The 20,478-nt window shown below is 36.6% G+C and overlaps 1 long non-coding RNA gene across 9 annotated transcripts in view; it reads right to left on the reverse strand.

Annotated features, from left to right (window-relative positions):
* Nucleotides 1–20,478, reverse strand: part of LOC103791509 (uncharacterized) — a 520,065-nt gene that overhangs the window by 473,428 nt on the left and 26,159 nt on the right. The window lies entirely within an intron of this gene.

Consider the following 20,478-nt stretch of genomic DNA (forward strand, 5'->3'; position numbering starts at 1 on the left):
AAATAAAAAGTTTTGAGAAAATGCATTTTAGATTTTTGACTGAAAAAAATTTTAAGGGAAGCTCTATTTATTCACAGCATGCATGCTTTCTCTGATTTTCTTTTTTACTTTTTTTTTTGGTCTTTAAATTTGTTCTAATGTTATCAGAATTGATTTTTAGTCTCAGTCATCCCAAAGGAACTGTCTTGAGTGAAGCTCTTATCGGGGAACTGTAATGAAGAATCAGCTCGCAAAGCTGTTACTATGGTGCTCACATATCTGAAGAAATTTTTAGTGGAAATAAAATTCCAAAGCACTAAATTTAGAGGTATTTCGTTTCCTAGTAAGAGGTATAAAAATAGTACTACTAGATACAATTTAAATTCCAAGGGGGAGATATTTATTTCTGTACGATACTCAACCATGTACATTCTAGAAAGCCAGTTTCTTTCCACAGGCCTTGAGACAAATTAAAAATCATGGTAACTAATTCCTTTTTAACCCCCACCCCCGCACATCCCACCAGAGGATAACAGTTTAAAAAAAGGAGAGCTTTTCCATTTTCACATTTTCATTTTTGTGTTGCTTTTAAGAAGAAACTTTACAAAGTGAAGGCGTAACTAATTGAAAAATGTATTCTTTTTCATATATTTAAGAAACAAATGTTGACAATGATGCACATTTATAGTTTTAGATACTAAATTGTATATTACCTCACAGAGAGGAAAGGAGAGTTAAAGAACATCATTGGTGCCCTGGTATAGTTACTAGAAAGTTCAGGTTCAAGCCATATTTTATGTTAAAAGCAATAATTACTATGGTGTACATAAGTCAGCAATATTCCCTTTTCCAAAAATGAAAATTTCCAGAAATCATGACAAAGTATAGTCCTGAAATTAAAATATTTCTAAGTATCATATGATACATAAATATAATTTTAATAAGCCTATGCCCACTATTCAAATATGTACCAAATTCCTCAAGTCAAATTACACTTCAGAAGTGTTGCCTAAATTACTATTTGAAGAAGACATTTTTAAATCATCTTAAAAATTTCACTTTTGTTATTAAGCCACCAGAAACAGCAGAAAAAATCCTGTAATACTATTACACGGGTGAGAATATTCTATTACATCTGCACTTCTAGGTTCATCAGAAAGAAGAGAGGAACTGGCATCTCTCAAGAAACGAGACTAAAGAAATTACAGATGTATACTTTTGTGTGAGTGATAAATACTCATATGATTATTGAAGAGGGAAATAAATAATATAGCTATAAGCATTCCATCCATTATGTGTAATTTTTACTGATATAAATATACATTTGAATTTTAAGACTTTTAAACATTAAGATTTGACAAGTGCAGTAAAGAACAAGGTTCTCTATTTATGCTGTTCCATGCATACAAGAGAGAAGTTCATGTTATAATTGGCTTTGGTTTTATCTGTTCTTACAAAGTCAAACTGTCTGTCCTTAAATGAAATTATTCGTAAAAGCAATCCACAGCGCCATCCTCTACATTAAAATGCAAACCTCATGTTAACATGAATAAATGTGCCCATAATTTAGGAGACTATTTTAGGAGTTGTGGCCATTATATGTGTTTTATTTTTAATGGTAAACTTGGAATTTGGGAGAAATTTTGGCTTGTAATTAGAATAAAATACCAAGACTAAGATATATGATGCAATGCAACAGTGGGTAATTCACTATTGTTTTACAGTTATCAAATTCAGTACTTCTCATTTTCAGTCTGCACCATGAAGGAAATATTCCTTCAAATAAAGTAAATGCAGAACCTTCGTTAAAGAATTCACAAGATTTTCTACATACACTTTTTGTGTTACTATAACTGAATTTTCACCTCTATCTGACCAGGCCCACTACAAATGGTGAAATCGAATGAGAAAAAATAAAGTACAACAGAAGTGAATTTATTTTGCTATCACGTAAAACTCTACACTGTAGCATTCAAAAAATAAAAATTATTAAAGCTTTTTCTTCTGACAAAACACTTAGAAAACAATCTCTAAAACTGCCAGTTTAAAAACTGCTCAGGAACCTTACACTGTAGCGTCACTTTTTTGTTAATTCATTATTTGTTGATGAAAGAAGTGTTTGCCTGTTTTTTGTCACTATGGCTGTAGTTATTTCTCTTTATTATAGGCTGTATACTAAATATAATCTACTAAATTCTTATCAACCTTTTGCTTACAATAAAACTACCTTTCCTCCTTTATTACTTGCTAGATAAAATGGATTAGAAAGTGATTCTTAGGTTAATTTTACCAGAAGCTAGAAAGTGCGAAGTGCACATTCAGCTACATAGATTTCTGGACTTTTAACTGTGTTTATGTAACTGTGCTAAGAACAGTATTTTGCAAATATTAACCAGTGTATTTCATGACATTCCCTAACTTACATTTCTTTTTGGTCTCATCTTCAAGGCCAAGCCAGAAAACTTACTGCTGTAGGTTAGGAAAGAAAAAGAATTTAGCTTGAAAGCAAGGCTTTGTAGAGACTAAATGGATTTGCTAAATTCTTTAGTACCTACTTAACATTTCAATACTAAGCCTGGAGGACTCAATCAGAATTCTCATTATAAAGAGAGGATGCCTTCCACCTATGAACTCTCCAGGTCATGAGACTTGCCGCTCTATGTATAAGGGCTCAGTACAAAGTTAAAAGAGAGCTAAGCCCATCCCTTCTGTTTCTGGGGGCTAAGGATGGTAGAGGGTGGAAAGCAATCTGAGACTGCATTTCAGTTTCCCTTTCTGGCTTTCTCTTTTCTTAGTAGTTGTGTGCTGGGAAGCTCAAGAGAAAAGAAATCCCAAATTCTGTATCTGACTTTAGAATGAAACCTTCTGGAGCTGCTCCATATCAACTTCCTGAGAACTCATCTATTAACCTTGAGGAATGGCTTTCTAGACTCCTCTGAGTTTCAGTGTGGCCTGGATAGAAACTAGCAATTTCTACAAAACCCCGCATCTAAGCCCCAGGAGAACTGATGAGGCAGCTGAGTTGAGAGCTGGCAGGCAAGGTGCTTCCATGGCAGAGGCTTGTTTTGGGCTTTCCACCAGGGAGCCACTTGAGAATAAAGCAGAGACAGAAGTTCTGTAGCACCAACCAAAGCCAAGCAGAGGGTGAGTTGACCAAATTAACATGAAAGGTGCCCAGATCATCTACGAGTGCCAGCAAGGCAATGGAGAAGGACAGCACCTTCAAAACCAGTGGATCAACAGGACTCTGCACCGAAGAATACCAGCTCTTCCTACCACTTTCAGACTGTGAAAGCACCAAGACACCAATTTGAAGGGGTCCCTGGAAGTGGACAGAAGGCTGAGAAATCTGGGAGACTAGGCACGTTTTCCAAAAGAGACAGCATTACCTAAAGGGATGGTTTTAATTATTGGATTGGACTGAATTTTAAAATGCATAGGACTCTAAATTTATAAGAGAACCAGAATAGTTATAGACAAAATAATGGAGCTATTTTCCAGGCACATCCAAGTTGCTATATGAGTGAAGTTAATGTTACATAACCAACACAAAGAAGAAACTTTCTGCAGTAAAAATAATTCCTTCTCCAAACACATATTCTTATACACATGCAAGATCACAACATGATATCTGATGAGGAAAGAGAGGTAATCTTTTTTGACCTGAATTATCCATACTGCATGACTTTGTTAATTAAGTGAGCCAAATAGCTGCTTGGGAGTTTCCTTTTGGAATTTTTCATGTCTGTACAAGTCAGGATTACCAGTTCAAACAACAACAACAAAAACCCTGCTCTTCTAAAATTTACTCATCTGCAAAGAGGAATATTCATATCTCAGATGGTTATTTGGGGAATTAAATAAGATGATTCAGGTAAGGTTAAGGGCTTCCTGTAAACTGGCTAGCACCATGTCTGGCACTTTTATCTCTGTCCCCTGTTCCACCTGTCTTCATATCTCTTCTGAGATCAGTGAAGTTTGAATGTTTAGCATCCACTATCCATCACCATCATTTCCGATCCCTGATCACTGAGTTTCCAGGTCTTCTTAGTTGTTCATCTGAAAAAGTTCTTAAGCTTATCTCCTGATCTCCTTTCTCACTGTCATGACCTTCAGTCCAGATCTTATTTCTTCTCTCTTTGGCACCTGTAAGTACCTTCTCACCAACCATCTGCCTCCAGTCGGTTCCTTTTTGTTTGCAAGCCACTGCTCAGCTCAGAGTTTGTCGTTCCTTCTCCAAGACCCTCTTCTACTCTTTCCTTTCTCCTGTCTTTTTTCCACTCCCTCCATAACTTTCTTTGTCCTTTTAATAATTTCCATAAAGAATATGAAGCTACTCAAAATGTTGAAATATATGGTTAGCATGAATCAGTTGAAAGTAAACGAGAATAAAGATGAATAAAACAAAGCAAAGAGACAGCTATTAGAAGAATCTAAAATAGACCTTTCCCCAGCTAAGGTCTGAATTCAACTCTAAGTTTTAAGGCAGTTCAAATAGAAAGGGAGGTATTGTTTTTCGTGGTCATTAACTCAAAATTTTAAAACCATTAACTTTATACTTAACATCTGTGTTTCAAAACTTTGAAATTAGTTATGGAATAAGAAGTTTTTCTAAGGATGGCTGAGAATTCTAATTATTTTTTAAAGTTCTGTATTAGTAATACTGTAACATCTATAAATAAAAAATACTTCACAAATAATTTTTCTTTTTTGTTTTTTTTTTTTTTTTTGAGACGGAGTTTTGCTCTTGTTACCCAGGCTGGAGTGCAATGGCGCGATCTCGGCTCACCGCAACCTCCGCCTCCTGGGTTCAGGCAATTCTCCTGCCTCAGCCTCCTGAGTAGCTGGGATTACAGGCACGCACCACCATGCCCAGCTAATTTTTTGTATTTTTTTTTTTTTAGTAGAGACGGGGTTTCACCATGTTGACCAGATGGTCTCGATCTCTCATGATCCACCCGCCTCGGCCTCCCAAAGTTCTGGGATTACAGGCTTGAGCCACCGCGCACGGCCTCACAAATAATTTTCTTAACATTATATTTAAGAACATTATTTGTGAAGTATTTACATATACACACATGTGTGTTTATGTTAAGATAATACTTATTTGGAAGTACACACACACACACACACATACCACAGCTTCAATTAATTGAAATTTAGTTGACTTAAATCTTAGACTAACTGAATTTTTCCTTCTTTGTCAAATGAAAAAATAAAGAGGAAAAAAATCAAACAATATGAGGTGGTCACTCAACAAGAAAAAAATTAATTTTCTATGTATACCCTGGAAGGTGCAACTATCATTTTATATTAATTTCCTCTATAGAGATTAATAGTAATATTTATACACACCATGTTCCTAGCATCTAGCACAGTGGCATGCCCCTTTAGAATTGTCCATATATTTTTCCTTTTGAGTGAATAAAGATTCTGATACACTATAAAATCTATAAATGTAGATCTTAAAGTGACTCATAATGAAGACGAATCTCCTGATGTCATTGAAAAAGCAGTAATAATAATGCCTGGGTTTTGTAGAATGCAGAAGTTACCAGTGTAGTTTTGCAAATATCTCATTTGATCGTAACAAGCAAACTAGGTTTCTGAAAGAGTAAATGAAGTGAGTAGGTTTACACATCTGGTAAACAGTAAGGTCGGAGCTTGAACACAGCTTCACTCAACTATTTTCACAGCTCATTGGCATCAATTGATTGATTAATTGAGAGTGATTAATTCCAAGCAGCTGAAGCCCATGTCACTGGAGGTATATTCTTTATTGCAGTCTCATTCAGGCCCATTTTGATATGTTATAGTGTCCTCATTGCCTTTTATCTACTTTACCCAAAGAGGCGATAGAAGTGATAAATAATGAAGAAGGAGGACAGTGACACATTGCATGTGTATAACATGAGTTTCAAAATTGAGCAGGTAAGATTCAAGCATATATTTTCGGGCGGGCATGGTGGCTCACACCTGTAATCCCAGCACTTTGGGAGGCTGAGGCAGGTGGACTGCTTGACAAGGCTAGCACTTCAACCAGCCTGAGCAACATGACGAAACCCTGTCTCTAATAAAAATTGAAAAATATGCCAGGCATGGTGGCACATGCTTGTAATCACAGCTACTTGGGAGGTGGAGGCATGAGAATCCTTTGAATCTGGTTCTCTTAGAAACCTCAATGCAGATTGCAGTGAGCCAAGATGGTGCCACTGCACTCCAACCTGGGGGACATAGCAAGACTCTGTCTCAAAAAAAAAAAAAAAATATATATATATATACACACACACACACACACACACACACATATGTTTTGTTTAGAAACAGGTAATCCTGGTGTCAGCTGCTGGAAGTCATCTCGTGATTGTGAAGGAGGCTCTAGACATCAGAGTGGAGAGACCGAAAACATTCATTTTTTTTGACACACCAAAGCCACCTACACCACACCACCTTCCAGTTATGAGGCCCCTACATGCCCATTAAGTCAGTTTGAATTGGGTTTTCTGCTACTTGCAACAAGAAGTATGCTAACTAATATACGACAGAGGAGTGGAGGTAAAAAGGAGGGTAGTTTACACTTTCTTACATGCTTCAAACTTATGTGTAAGTAAGGTCATGTAAGATCATTAACATGATATTGGCATCTATTAATGTTTAAATGTGCATGAGAACCTTTTGGATGACAAGTTTGACTTTCAAGATGTGGACACTGAGATCTAAATGTTACATCAGGGAAATGGCAGATACCTTTACAAGAGCTGAGGGAGGAAACAGAACAGTCCCCCTCGTTCCACACAATGCAGTATGCCAGCAGATATCCCCTCTGGTTTACAGGCGCCAGAAAGAGAAAATATTGATGAAAAATTACACAGGAAGGGAATGAATAAGTGGAACAACCTCTGAATGGGTCTCCTCTACTCAGGAGGGAAAGGGGAAGTTTTCCATCCACACACTGGGCATTCTGTTTCTGCTATGCAAGCTGTACCCTATCCCTCTCCCTGCTGGAAGGCAATGGGGGAAAAGACTTCACCAAAACACAAGACAGAATGACCCGCAGTGCAGTTCTGGAAGACAGCCAGTTTCCCTAGCATTGATGTGGTCTCACTTAACTCCTCTTGGGTGGACACATGTAGATGTTTAGTGACAGCAAACTATCACAGCAGCTGGCATATAAGGAACTGAAGTGGAGTCACTGCAAGTAGAATGGACAGAAGAAATGCTCTAGAAAATGCTCAAGTGTAATTTCAAGCAATGCTGCATTGTTTTGGAGTGCGAGTAACCACAGGAGTAACCAGGCCAAGCTGGCATGCAACAGGCACAAGAAAAGCAGGAGTCTTTTTTTTTCTTTTTCCTGACCCAACAGAGAAGCCAGATCAAAGCTCTGGAGTAGCTGGCAATAATCTACAAAATATTGATTTATTCTGTTAACAACCATTTATTGCATACCTACTACATATGTTGCAGTCTCCAACATCAGAGTGTGACCACGAGGAAGGCATAATTCCTTCCTTTGATGCACAGAAACCAGAAGCCATCAGACTAAGAAGTGCAGAAAATATATATAATTTCACTTTTTTAATAACAATTTATCTTCAATTTGAAGCTCCCATTCACATTGTAGCAGAAATAAATTCTCCTAGCCGCCTTGGTCCTGGATTGCCTCTGATTTCCAAGGAGCTTAAAAAGTGCCAGGAAAAATGAGAATGAGCAGTCCAGTTCTCATGTCATCATCCATCCTCACTGCCCTACAGGGAAGCTGCCATCCGTTCTGCACTGGTCTTGGTCCATCTTCCTCAGTGGAGAAGCAAGACTTCCCCAGGCCCTGCTCCATCATAGAGACTGTTCCCTTCCTCCCTGATAGTTCTCTGCTTCTTTACTATTCCAGGCATTGTCTGGGTTTTTTCCTAGGCACCCACCAGCACTTAAGCCCTCTTCTTCCTTTCTCAACTCTCTTCTCTGGAGGACACAACAGAAATTGACCCATTATGCTTTCAAATCTATTTCCTAAATTTGTAACTTTGAGTTACAAAACAAATACATGGATTCCTTTATTGTCTCTTGTTTTCCTTTGCTGCCCCCTCCCTAAAGTATTCTGGCTTCCTGAATGCAGAGGAAGAGTAGAGGTTATAATATTAAGAGGACAGCAACATTGGTTCACATCTGAGAAAAGTATTCCACTACAATGGAGTTCTGTTCTCCTTTGGGAAGAAGGAAAAATTTTCCTTGATGAGATAACATATAAGTGGGTTGTGGAAATAGATAGATGTTCGCCAAAAGAAGAAAGCCAAAAATAATCAAAGGTCTGATAAATATTTTACTTGTAAATGAAGTTAACCCAACATTTATTTTAAATCACAAAATAGTATCAGATTTAAGAACAACATGCAGACACTCATAGAAAATGAGGTTTAAATATCATTAACTGAATAAAATGTCTACCCTGAGTAGAAAAAAGAGCCATCTGCCACTATATTTTATGTGGTTAAATGTCCATGTGAAATTAACATCCCATCATTCACTTTAAAAAACAGAAAAGCTTTATTTAAGAAAAACATAACCTGGAGTAAGGCCTCAAAGCAGAGGTCAGATACAAAATTAAGAATTTTTTCCCCTTTCTTTCTGTGGCAAAAGTGTATTTGACTAGCAATTTCCATTAAAATAACTGAGTAATGTAATATTTCTTTGTGTATGAAAACAGATTGTTAACAACCCTGACACTTTTGGATTAAAAGTTTTTAGATGCATGTTACATAACTAATTTGACCAACTATATTGGCAAAGAAATGTGTAAACACAATAGGCAAAAGCAATTTTTTAAAATCACCCATCAATGTTCAATTTCCTACCAGCAGTAATACAAATGTTATCAACACACGTGTAGCCTCTGTTCACTACAGTGAGAATCGTGTGGGTGTCCATGCACTGGAGAAAGTATCCCAAGAACACACATCACTCTTCCCAATTTACATTTTCAGCATCCTGAATTTAAGCATGCTCAATGAATCTGACAGGGAGTGCTACTGAAGTCTCAACTCCAAATAAATAGTTTAAAATAAAAAGTTGTATAAATATTAGTCTGTGCCAATGATGCGGTTTGAGAGGGAGTGCTATAAACACAAAGTAAATTAAATGGGATCTACTTTTGTGGGGTAAAAGGCTACTTAGACTGGTTATTATAGAGAAAATTTTGTTGTGTGGTGCGACAGCACGTACCCATGCGGCTAACCTACAACTGGTAGAAGAAACAAATCCCACCCATACCTAGGAGCGGTGCCACAGCCAGACCACAATTCCTATGAGGGATGAACTTAATTTGCTGAAAATGAAGGCCAGGCTCTGTTGCAGCTCATTAGCTGGTTACAGACACACTGCGAGAGAAGAAAGTGGAATTTAGTCGATGTTCCAACTTCTACATGTGCTGTGAATAAAACAGACTATTGTTTTTTTGATAAAGAAGTATTGTTTTGAATGTGCAGATTGGCTAAGTAAAGCCAGCAGAATTTTTTGGCCAAATATAGTCTCTTGCTCACTCCTAAAAATCCTAGCTTTCAAATTAGGAGCTGAAGTCATTGAAAAAAAAAAAAAAAAAGTTTACATTCCTGCAGCCTGCTGCAGCAAAGCCAAACAAATGTTTGGCTTAGAGCTCACTTACATCTCTTTCATGAGCCTTTTTTTTTTAACATGGAAGTCTGAAAAATACCATTTCTTTTATCGAGTCATTTAATGCCAAGTGGGGAGAGAGAGAGAGAGAGAGAGAGAGAGAGAGAGAGAGAGAGAGAGTATGTATGTGTTTATGTGAGGACACGCACACTCAGCAACAGTACTATAGGGTCAGTGTAGTGGTTTTAAAGCATGTGGGTCATATTTGAATTTAAAGAAACCATGGTTTTACAGCTTCTGGCATAATTTAGGTCACAGTCACAAACTGTGATTTTTTTTTTTTTTTTAAGTATCATTAACCACTGAATGGACAAGGAATGTGTTATTTTCAAGGAGTTTCTTTGGTGCCAGTCCAGGCAGTAAAAACCTAAGGACAGGGTCAAACTGGGAGGGTAACTTTGTATGTAGTTGCCCTCCTGATGCACTTTTTTACCATAAAAATTGAATGCTTTTTGGCCTTCAATCTCTGAGCCCAAAGTGGAAAACATGAAGTAACAGCATCAGTTTGTTGGAGGCGGGCATCTTGGTGGCAAATTTTCGTATGGCCAGTAGGACTAGTGATTTAGCACTCTGAAGAGTCTATTAAAATGACAAAATTGCTGAACTGAATATACAGTGGTCTAGTATTTTTAGGTTCATGGGTAGATTCTCCTTCCAATATTCTTCATAGATAGCCAAATTTTTGCTAGCATACAGTTGAGTTTTGTTATAATGATGACATTCATATTAAATGAATTCCCAGTCCCAGAGCAGAAAATGAAATGGTTTAAATCAAACCTCTTTATAAGTTAAGGGCCACTGACAGTGTGTGCCCAGACCTGGGGAAAGGGAAACAGGGAGGCATGTATACATCACTCTCATCACCCCCACCGGCCCGTTACCAGCTTTGCATGCTGATTGGGTTATTTTGTTGGCAGGAGTGATTTGGTGTTGAGGGTTGATTTCCCAAGTGCAAATGATTGGTGTGTTTGAGGCATGTCAAGAGGAAGAGAGCAGAGAGTAAGTCCTCATGGCCATACTGTCACATGATGGGTGGCTGAGGGCCTCCTTATGCCAATTCTAGTTCCCTTCTCAACCTTTAGACACTAAACAAACAAGTAAGTATTTTCATTACAGAAGGTAGTCGTTATATATAAGGAATAAGTTGAAGCATTTACTACAAAATATTTACATTCTAAATTGTTTTTCAATATATTATTAAAAACATTTTTATCACATTCCTAGAATTCTCAAGCTCCTCAGATGCCATTTTGTTTTTGTTGTCTGGGTTTTGTTTTCTTGAGTGGTTTTGGCTTCAGCAGAATTTTACCTGCATAGGCTTATGTCATCAGTGTAAAACTGAACGTATTACCATCAAAGGAAGACCAGAAGAAATGTCTTTAGTGTACATTTTCCCAGCTATCCCAGTATCAATGCTTATGCTTTTGATGAGTGTTTTAATACATTACAATCTACCACAGAATGTTTTTTGATTTATGTCAGAACCTCTGAGAATTAAGTGTGGTGAGGCTGTAACAACAAAGAAGGTCACCTTTTGAGAGAATAGATGAGGACTGCCTTCAGTTCCAAACACAGGGTCACCTCATTAAGGAGATGTGTCCCAGGCATACATTTTCCAAATAACTATTTGTTGGATACATAACAAACACTTGAATTTTAACCATTTCTATTCGTTTCTAAACTGTTTTACAAATGCCCTTGCTTCCATAAAAATCGGTTTTAGAATGAATATGTAATTATTCTGTCTTTGTCATCACTATGAATATCCACTGTTGTATTATATAACCATGTGTCCTGTCTGCCCTTTAAGTTGGCTGCTTTCTCTTTCAGTTCCAGGTTCTCAGTTAAGATGTTTCTACTGCTATGCTGTGCCTGTGTCTAATAATATTTCACATTCTTCCAGTCTGTTCTAAAATAGAAAAAGAAATCTTTGTTAACAATTTATGCTAAATAATAATCAATATGACCATGGATGAAAGGATATATAATTACAATTAGATAGGAGAAATAAGTTCAAGAGATGTATTGTACAGCATTGTGACTATAATTAATGACGATAGATTACATTATTTAAAAATGCAAAGATGGTGAATGTTAAGTGTTCTCAGTACAAAAATGATGACTATGTGAGGTAACAATTTGTTAATTAGCTAGACTTACCATCCCACAGTGTATGTACACTTCAAAACATCATGTTGTGCACAATAAATACATAATAAAATTTTTAAACATAGTAACTTTTCTAAAAGTTTTGCAGGAGCACTTTCTGACAAAGAGTTTAAATTGTCAAAGGATCAGTATTCAGGTCAGTAAAGAACTGTTGTAATCTACAAGTCCTGACTACCTCTAGACCTCTTCAAAAAGTCAAGGAATACATATTGCAGCTAAAATTCAAGTTAACCACTAAATAAATTTCCCCTTGAAAAGCACTTAAGTTTTGACTCTAATTTATATCCTAAGCTTCTCAGATCTTACCTCATATTTGAACACAATTTGACAGTTTACAAACAACTTTCACATAATGTATTATTCCATTGTACCTGTATAACATTAGTATGTTTGACTTTTTCAGGTAACAAGGAATAGAAACATATTCTGGTAACTTAAAGTTGGTGTAAGGCATTACAGGAAAGTAAGGAAAACAAGCATCTGTAACGCAAGCCTTAGATATCATTCACGGATGCAAAGATTGTTCAGAGGGCTGAGTCCTCACAGCCTGATTGTCCTCTTGTCACTTCAGCAGCAGGGACACGCTTCTACCTTTGCTATGGTTTCAACATTATTCTCCCCTATTTCCTTATTTTAGTACATTCTTAGTAATATTAAAAGCTATTGAATACAATTTAAACATTTTGTTTTTAAAACATTTTTTAAAATTTAAAATACTGCATTAAATATTATTTTTAAACTAGAAAACTCTTATGAATGTTTTCAGTACTGTATGAAGCATTAAATAGTGTATCCTTTAAATAACCCAAAACAAAGATGGTATCTGACTATTCCCACCTCTCACATACACACACAAAATGATTCACAGGTGAAAGTATTGAGCCTTTGGGTGTGAAACATTTCTGGCAAACACAGATAACTTTACCTATTCTACCTAAGGTTCCATGTATGATTGGTGTCTGATTAAAGATACATATGTGAGATGATAAGACTTTTATTTGGTCTACAGAAAGAGGAACCGTTTAGTCATGGAGCTCAACTCTTACAACAGAACGTCAGAGTGGCTAGTCTCCTTGTTTTCTTGACTGCAAATTGAGCACTCTCTTGTTAAGTACTTTCACTCAGGAGAAACCACTCTTCATAGAAGACAGACTCAAAAAATCTCAACCAAAAAACAAAAACAAAATGAAAAACAGGGACAGAAAAGTCAGTGATAAACATTGAACATTCTTCAGAGGATAAGGAAATGTACAGCCATCATTTTACCAGCTTCCCAGACCAAGTCTACTTTTGTAAAGCAATAGTCTTGGTATCTTGAGAAAAGGAGCAACTCAAAAGGAAGTGTGGTGGAAATTTCCAAAACACAGAGAGTTTGTCTGGATAAAAACAGTGAAGACAGGCTTCTATATTTAATGACAGGGCCTGGGTTGCCTGTCTTCTGTGATCACTGGCTCTGTGTGGTACACTTTGGTAAGTTTATGATGGTGTAATCCCCCGATGAATGAAGCACTCCCTTCCCTTAAGTGCTGTTTATTCTTAGCTTGTGCACACAAGAGCAAAGAAAGTTGTCAACAACACATCCAGTTTATACACTGAACACACTACTAACAGCCAGCTGACTCAAGTGAACCAAGAAGTTCTTGTACCCCGAACGTCCTTCCTTCATTCATTCACACACACACAAATATTTACTCTGCACCTACTATGTGCCAGGCACAACAACATAAGAGGTGAGTTGGGGAAAAGTGTAGAACGGGAACATGGCAGTGGTAGAGAGGAGAGGAAAGAGGAAAAAATAGTTTCTGTTTTTAGTAATAAAGAGGGAGATTGTTTTCCTACATCCCGTAAAAGTCTGTGACTCTCAATCATATTTTAAAAGTGTTCATTTCTGATTTGAACTAATAGGCAGGGAGATGGCCCTGTGTTGGTTCACCCTTATTCCTGATCCTGAAATTCTTGTAGGAGGTGAAAAATACATCTATACTAGTTCTCTAAAACAATTCAGACCTTAAGAATATGGAACTCCATATATTTCAAAAGCAGAGAAGAATAAAAACAATAATATGACTTATTGTTTAAAAATTAGATAGTTGATAATTATAAAAATCTCTTATGTGTCCATTTTACAATTGGAAAATAAACATATTAAAGTAAATAGGATCACAGCACCTAAATTCTAATACCTTTGATGTAATAGTTTGGGAGAATAATTGGAGGACAATGGAAGAAAAGAAATTTTAGCTGGAATTTGGAGTTGTGGATCATTCTATATCTGTAAAGATGAAGTTCTGCCCTTAAGGAAAACAAATTAGTGCTTCTGGCCTATAGCAGGCTGTTTCAATATCATTTTGTGCATTGGGACAACTGAAATAGCACTTGTTTAGAAAATGTTTTCAAGTCATCATTTCTAGAAGTCACCCCACTTATCACCATGTCAGAATATTTTTCTTTAGTCCATTAGAAGCAGGTTCTGCCTTTACGCTGCTTTCAAGGATTCCAAAGGTTCACTCACAATGCCAGACTACAATAAAATTCAGCGTAATGTGAACCACTCGATGATATTGCCTTTCCTTATTGCCTTTCAGTTACACCATTCTGAATGCAATAAAGGAGAAGTTGTTCTGTATGGAACAGACAGAGAAATAAGTATCATTCCCTGAGTTGAAAAGTCACAGGCTGTAATACACTAACAGCTTAAAGGAGAATTTCTCATATCGATGGCTGGTTATGCGAGTTTGAACATCTAAGTAACCTGAAAAGCATATAAGATTGCCTATTTCAAATCATGATGGTTTTTATTTGGCATGCATTCCACAATAGGCAATAAAGCAGTGCCCCCGCCAGCTGCAAATGTATCTACGTGTTCTCCTGGAGAGCAAACCCAAATGGTTCTGTGGTCATAGGAAAAGAGAGCTAGTGGCCACTGGCTCTGCAGAGCAGCCCTGGGAAGCTGAGGTGCTTCTTGCTACATCGTGGCTTGACTCTCAGCAACAGGTCGGAGCTATTCAGGAGACTGTAAACCCAGCAAGGCCTTTCAGAGCTGCCACTGGGGCCCCAAGTGATCTTGAGCAGTTTGCACAGAACCTTGACACAATATTACCTGTCTCTCTGCATGCATTAGCCTGAGGTAAGTTTCTTGACAGGAAGACACGCATACAGGACGTAGCCTAGTTTTCTGTCTTCTGTGGACTCTCAAGCAAAGCAGGAGCTTAAGGATAGCAGTGCAGATCTTTATAGGTGATATTAGGTGCATTCCAAACATAAAAGACAGATTTAAAGTACTCAGACTATATAATGGTTATGTTACATATGGTCATCTGTTTATCTGAAGATGAAAAGAGGCATTGCTGGACAACTCTGGCCTATAAATACCAGTAACCCCAACCATTATTTTAAGTGTTTCCTTTACCTTCAAAGAAAAAAAAAGCAAAGTGAAAAAACAAACAGAAAAGCAACTCAAAGTGGCATTTCAGGGGTAATTATATTCATATTTTGAAGTAACTTATCTTAAGAATATGAATGATTTTTCTCCAGCTCACATCTTGTGCAGTTTTGTGTAGAATTCCCACTAACAACCTCTTTGCCCAGTACTTAAAATAAACCCATCTATTCCTTCTCCCAGAAGGAAAATAACAAAATTCTCAATGGTTGCAGTGAAATTATCCCCTGTGACATGTGTGAGTCATCTCAACCACTGCAGGCAAAAGCTCACTTCTTTGAAAACTTGTTCCTTGTCTTCTTTCTAGGGAACCTTACTGGCATCAGACTGGAAAACATGCAGCTTTACTTCACTTTGTGGACCAAACACAGTCTGAAGAAGTTTTGTTTAAAGGTAAAGTTAATGCTGGCACATAATTGACTTTCACCAAAGAATTAAAGCTGCAGATGCACAGAGAGGAGGAGTTTGCCTTAAAAACATCCTTAATTTCAGTTAAGAGTTTTAACATTTGCCTCAACGGGCATTTCTCGTGACTGTTTTTTCCTATAAAACTATTAACTGCAAAATAGCAAGCCTGATTCTGTGCACTTATTCAAAGCATATATATTATTTAAAAATCCACATTTTCTTATATCTTTGACAGTTTACCTTCAATATTTAAGAAGACATACTGATTACCCCAATTTTACAGGTATTTAGCAAATGTCCACTTGTCAAAAAATCATTTTGAAGATTTTATTAATTAGAATTTACCAGTTTTACCAATTACAGTATATCCATTTGTTAATACTTACTTTTTCTTTTCCATTCTACTCTATTACATTTTTAAGAGATGCAATTTCCATAATTTTTATGTATGAGGTACCTATTTGGCGGATTGATTTCTTAAACTATATCCTTTTTATTTAAATCAATAAAAAGGCATAACAGAGTACTTATTATTTATGACACATTTTACTTCATGTCAATGAAATAAATAATTTTTGTAAAGTTAATCCATTTGTGCTGACATTTTTTTCAAAAAATATCATCTTAAATATGACTTTCATTTTTCTAAATGTATATTAGATGTCACACATGCATTAGAGAAATTTTGAGTTATTCTATCATGAAATGCCTACCAATATTAATAAAATTCTTTAAAATTAAGAATCTCACATCTCCCCAATTGGAGACAGTGCATTTTCTGACACAAGTCTTCAGAAACACAATAGAAACATTAGTGAGTGTATTACACATACTTCTTAAAGGTGTCAGTGCTTCCCGTTGTCTGTAAAAACTTAGAAATACAATAAAAAGAAAGCCAAGAAAATCTATGTACAATGCCATATGCTCAGCCAAAAATAATTAAATCTTAGACTCGTGCCAAAAAAAAAAAAACAAATGGTTATATTGGTGGGATCAGTTCCCTCCATCAAGATCGCAACCAAACTGATGACCTCAGAGATATAAGCCGTCCCTTTGGCACTGCTGCTCAAATGAGAAGCAGAACCAAACATCCTGAGACTTTTTTTTTTTCAACAAAAAACAATATAAGATAAAGAATCAGAGGAATTGAAAAAAACTTTAGAGCTCCTTGGTGATAAAATCCCCTCTTTTCATAGAATAAAATAAGAGCTGGAGAAATCATAACATTTTAGGTATTATTTAGGTATTTTCATTGAAGACTATAAGCTCTCACGACTCCAAAGAGCCAACAGAATAATTTCAAACAGTTGACAAATAATGAAAGTAATGTTTAATTTTCAAAGGGCTTTAAAGTGGTCCTCAGTGGTGGCCATACAGTCAGTATACCTGTGACAGCCCTGTCACAGGAAATTTCCCTGTGACAGGAAATTACTGGACCTTGGAAATGCGGTTGGCCACCAAGATGAACAGCAGAGTTTTGTTAGAGTTACTCAATTCACTGAGATGGGGGATAGAGATGGTGGAAAGTAGGCCTTTCCTCATGAACCTACACGTCTTACTTATGAAGCCATGTGTTATAATTTTATCTAAGCAAGTAGGAATGCACATAAAAGTGCCTGAATTGTACCGTAAGAGCTTGATCTAAAACACAAGCATGGAATAGAGTAATAAATTATCACAAAGTGGAAAGTGGTAACACTAGTGGTTTAAAATTCATAGTCAGGAAAGCAATGCTACACACACTAAAGCCCCTGGAGTCCCAAACATGCTCGTATATTGGATAGCAGAGCAATACAGAGACACACGCTCAACCTTGAAGAATTTTGTCTGTGGAAGGTAATGACAATCAGCAACACAAGTAAAGAGAGTCACAAAATGGCATTTTAGGGTAGAATCATTCATTGGATAAGGGAGATTCTCTCCATTTCAGTTCATGGCCTAAAGGACAATACTTCTACAGTTTTTGTGGTGATCTTTGCTGTTTCTTGAGCTTCCAAAGCCATTGTCACTCTGGGAATTTCTTTGGAGATTTCCAGTAAGCCAGCTACAAAATCCAGAGTTATCACCTCAAATGTCCATAGGTTGTCAGAATTTGTCGGTAGTGAAATATGCCAGATAGGAATGGCTATGCCCTGAGACCTGGAATATCCAGTGGCCTGGCAGGGCAGGTATTGGAGGTGTCTACATTGCAGGTGAAGACTGGGTTTGTCTGAGAGCTCCACAGGGAACTAGTGAGAGCTCCAGGGATTCAGAAGCAGGAGTTTTCATATACATTATGTATGTGTGCGTATGTGCACGGGGAGATGGTAGCGATGTCCCCAGATGCTAAATTCATATTTTCACCCTGTGCTTGGATCTTCATGTATGCTTACCTCTAAAGACCACACTAAGAGTTTCAGAAATAGGATGGTGTGTATTTAACAGAACAAACTCCAGGAAAAGAATCTTGAGGGAAGAGAATGAGACAAATGGGTAGTTATCTAATGGGATAGAGAAAGAGGCAAGAAATGTCTGAAAGAATTGGCCCTTAATTTGGAGGTAGGGCTAGACTAGGTAGAATTACACTGAAATATCCCACAATCTAAGTCTTTTGATCTATTTTTTAATAGTATTTTATTGGACTTTATAAAATTATATTATCAGCCATCATGTCTTGTTTCTTTCATTTGCCTGATTCTGTAATCTGTGATTGCAAATTTGAATAATTTGCCCCTTTAATCTTCTAAAAATATGGAAACAAACAAGCAGAAGCCTGTTAGAACTACATGTAGAATGAGGATAGGCTCTGTCTGGGTAGAAGAATGAAGGGCTCTTTTACCATTATTGACATTGTGAACTATTTTTCCTTTGCATTTTTAGGCTCTTTTCATTATTTCATGATTCCTAGCTATAGTTTCATGTTTGAAATTGACCACTTGTTACAGGAGGTATTAGTATTTTAGGTTTTATTGTTAATTTTCTCTACCAACTTTAGTTCTGAATTGCCTGGAATACTTTTAAATAAAAATGGTGGGCATATGGTTCTGCTACATCTTTATATGTTGCAATGTACCCAAATTAGCTTTTCTATATGTATATGATGCTAAAAGCAATGATTCTAGCCCCACGGACTAAACTGCACATGAAATAAATACATCATTTAAGGTAAATGAACCTTGTGAGGGCTCTTGAATGTCAATGATATACATGGAGAGCGTTTCATTTGTAGATAGATTTCTCAGCATGCCCAATACGAGAGATTCTGATGACAAGTGGACTCTCAGTAATGATCGAAGCTGGGGCACAGATAGATATTCTACAAAGTTACATCTCCTTTAACAAACATTTACATAGCACCACATCACAAACCAGGCACTATGCAAGGTCCAAGGAATACACAAATGGATTCGCTATAATCCCTATACTCCAAAGGCTCACAGCCTAGCTTGGGAGATAAGCATATCTTTAAGTACTATGCAGTGTAATACAGTATGCATAAATGCCAAAAACCGGGCTAAAGTGAAGGACCTACTGATGTCTTTGGATGATTGGTGGTACTTCACCAAAGAGATGCCATTTGAACCCTATCTTGAAAGATTTAATACATGTTTCTAAGGTGGATAAAACTTAGATGATTTTCTGACAGAAGACCTTCCATCTATGGTCATAACATGGTTAGTGTGGAGTGTAATTCATAGCTTGGTACAGCTATGAAGGAATAGCATGGAAAAGTCTGGAAAGTAGACAGTGCATGAAGTCTGTGCTACACTGAGAAATCTAAACTTTATCCTGTAGGTGACATCAGGCCATTGGAGCTTCTTAATAATAACTGATAACCTTGTCAAAGAATAAAATATATGATTTTTTAATCTTCTGATGTACTTAATTACTTTCTACCTGCACTTCTTGTATGAGTCCTTACACATTACCCTTTTCCAGAAATGCTGTCAGAGCAGAATAGTCCTGAACTTATTCTAGGAGATTCAGGCACTGGAGAGAAAGACTCTCCAATCTGCAGGAGATCATTTATTTTAAACCTAATTTCATTGCCATACCATGCCTAATACTTTGCAGCATAGCCAAATGACATAGAAACCAACCAACTGGTAAAATATTTCCCAACTCTAGAAATATTCAGTTAAAGGGATTTCATCTCGCACATCCCAGGAATATACAATAAAACTTTCATGTAAGTATTTATTGTATGATTGATAGCATCACTTTTGTCTCATGAGATTCTCAGTATCATGAGAAAGTTCAAAAGCAAATAAGAAGCCATCACACTCTCCAGCAAATCCAGTTACCTTGCAAATTGGAGTTTCATTGCTTTGCTGAATATTAACATAATGAGAAGTACACTTGTTTGAGCTATTAGGTTTGTGCAAACATAATTGCCGTTTTTACCATTGAAAGCAATGGCAAACATTGCAATTACGTTTGTACCAAACTAACTGTTACATAATATATTTCTGGTATTTCCTGTGAATCCATGAGAAACAACTTAGCCTCACTTCTTGAAAAATAGTGAATTTCTTTTTAAACTGTATATCCAAATAGTGGTTTTATTTTCCCCACACTCTTTGCCTTTGTCTATCAATGATGTATCTATCAATTGATTAAACCAAGGTCTTGGAAAGTTATTGGTAGGGAGGAGATCTGAGCTCTAGACAGATTACAAACTTTTGGAATTAAAAGCAAAATAAAAATTAAAAATAAGGCTAAGACCAGAACTTTACAAATGGTACATTATCTTATTTCCAGTCTATAAGCTGTTATCAAGAGCCAAATGTCATTGTCAAGATAACTCTAAGGGAAGTTTACAAAATAAAAATTTGTGAAAACGA

Source organism: Callithrix jacchus, chromosome 2 (assembly GCF_049354715.1).
Source record: "Callithrix jacchus isolate 240 chromosome 2, calJac240_pri, whole genome shotgun sequence".
NCBI classification, from domain to species: domain Eukaryota; kingdom Metazoa; phylum Chordata; class Mammalia; order Primates; family Cebidae; genus Callithrix; species Callithrix jacchus.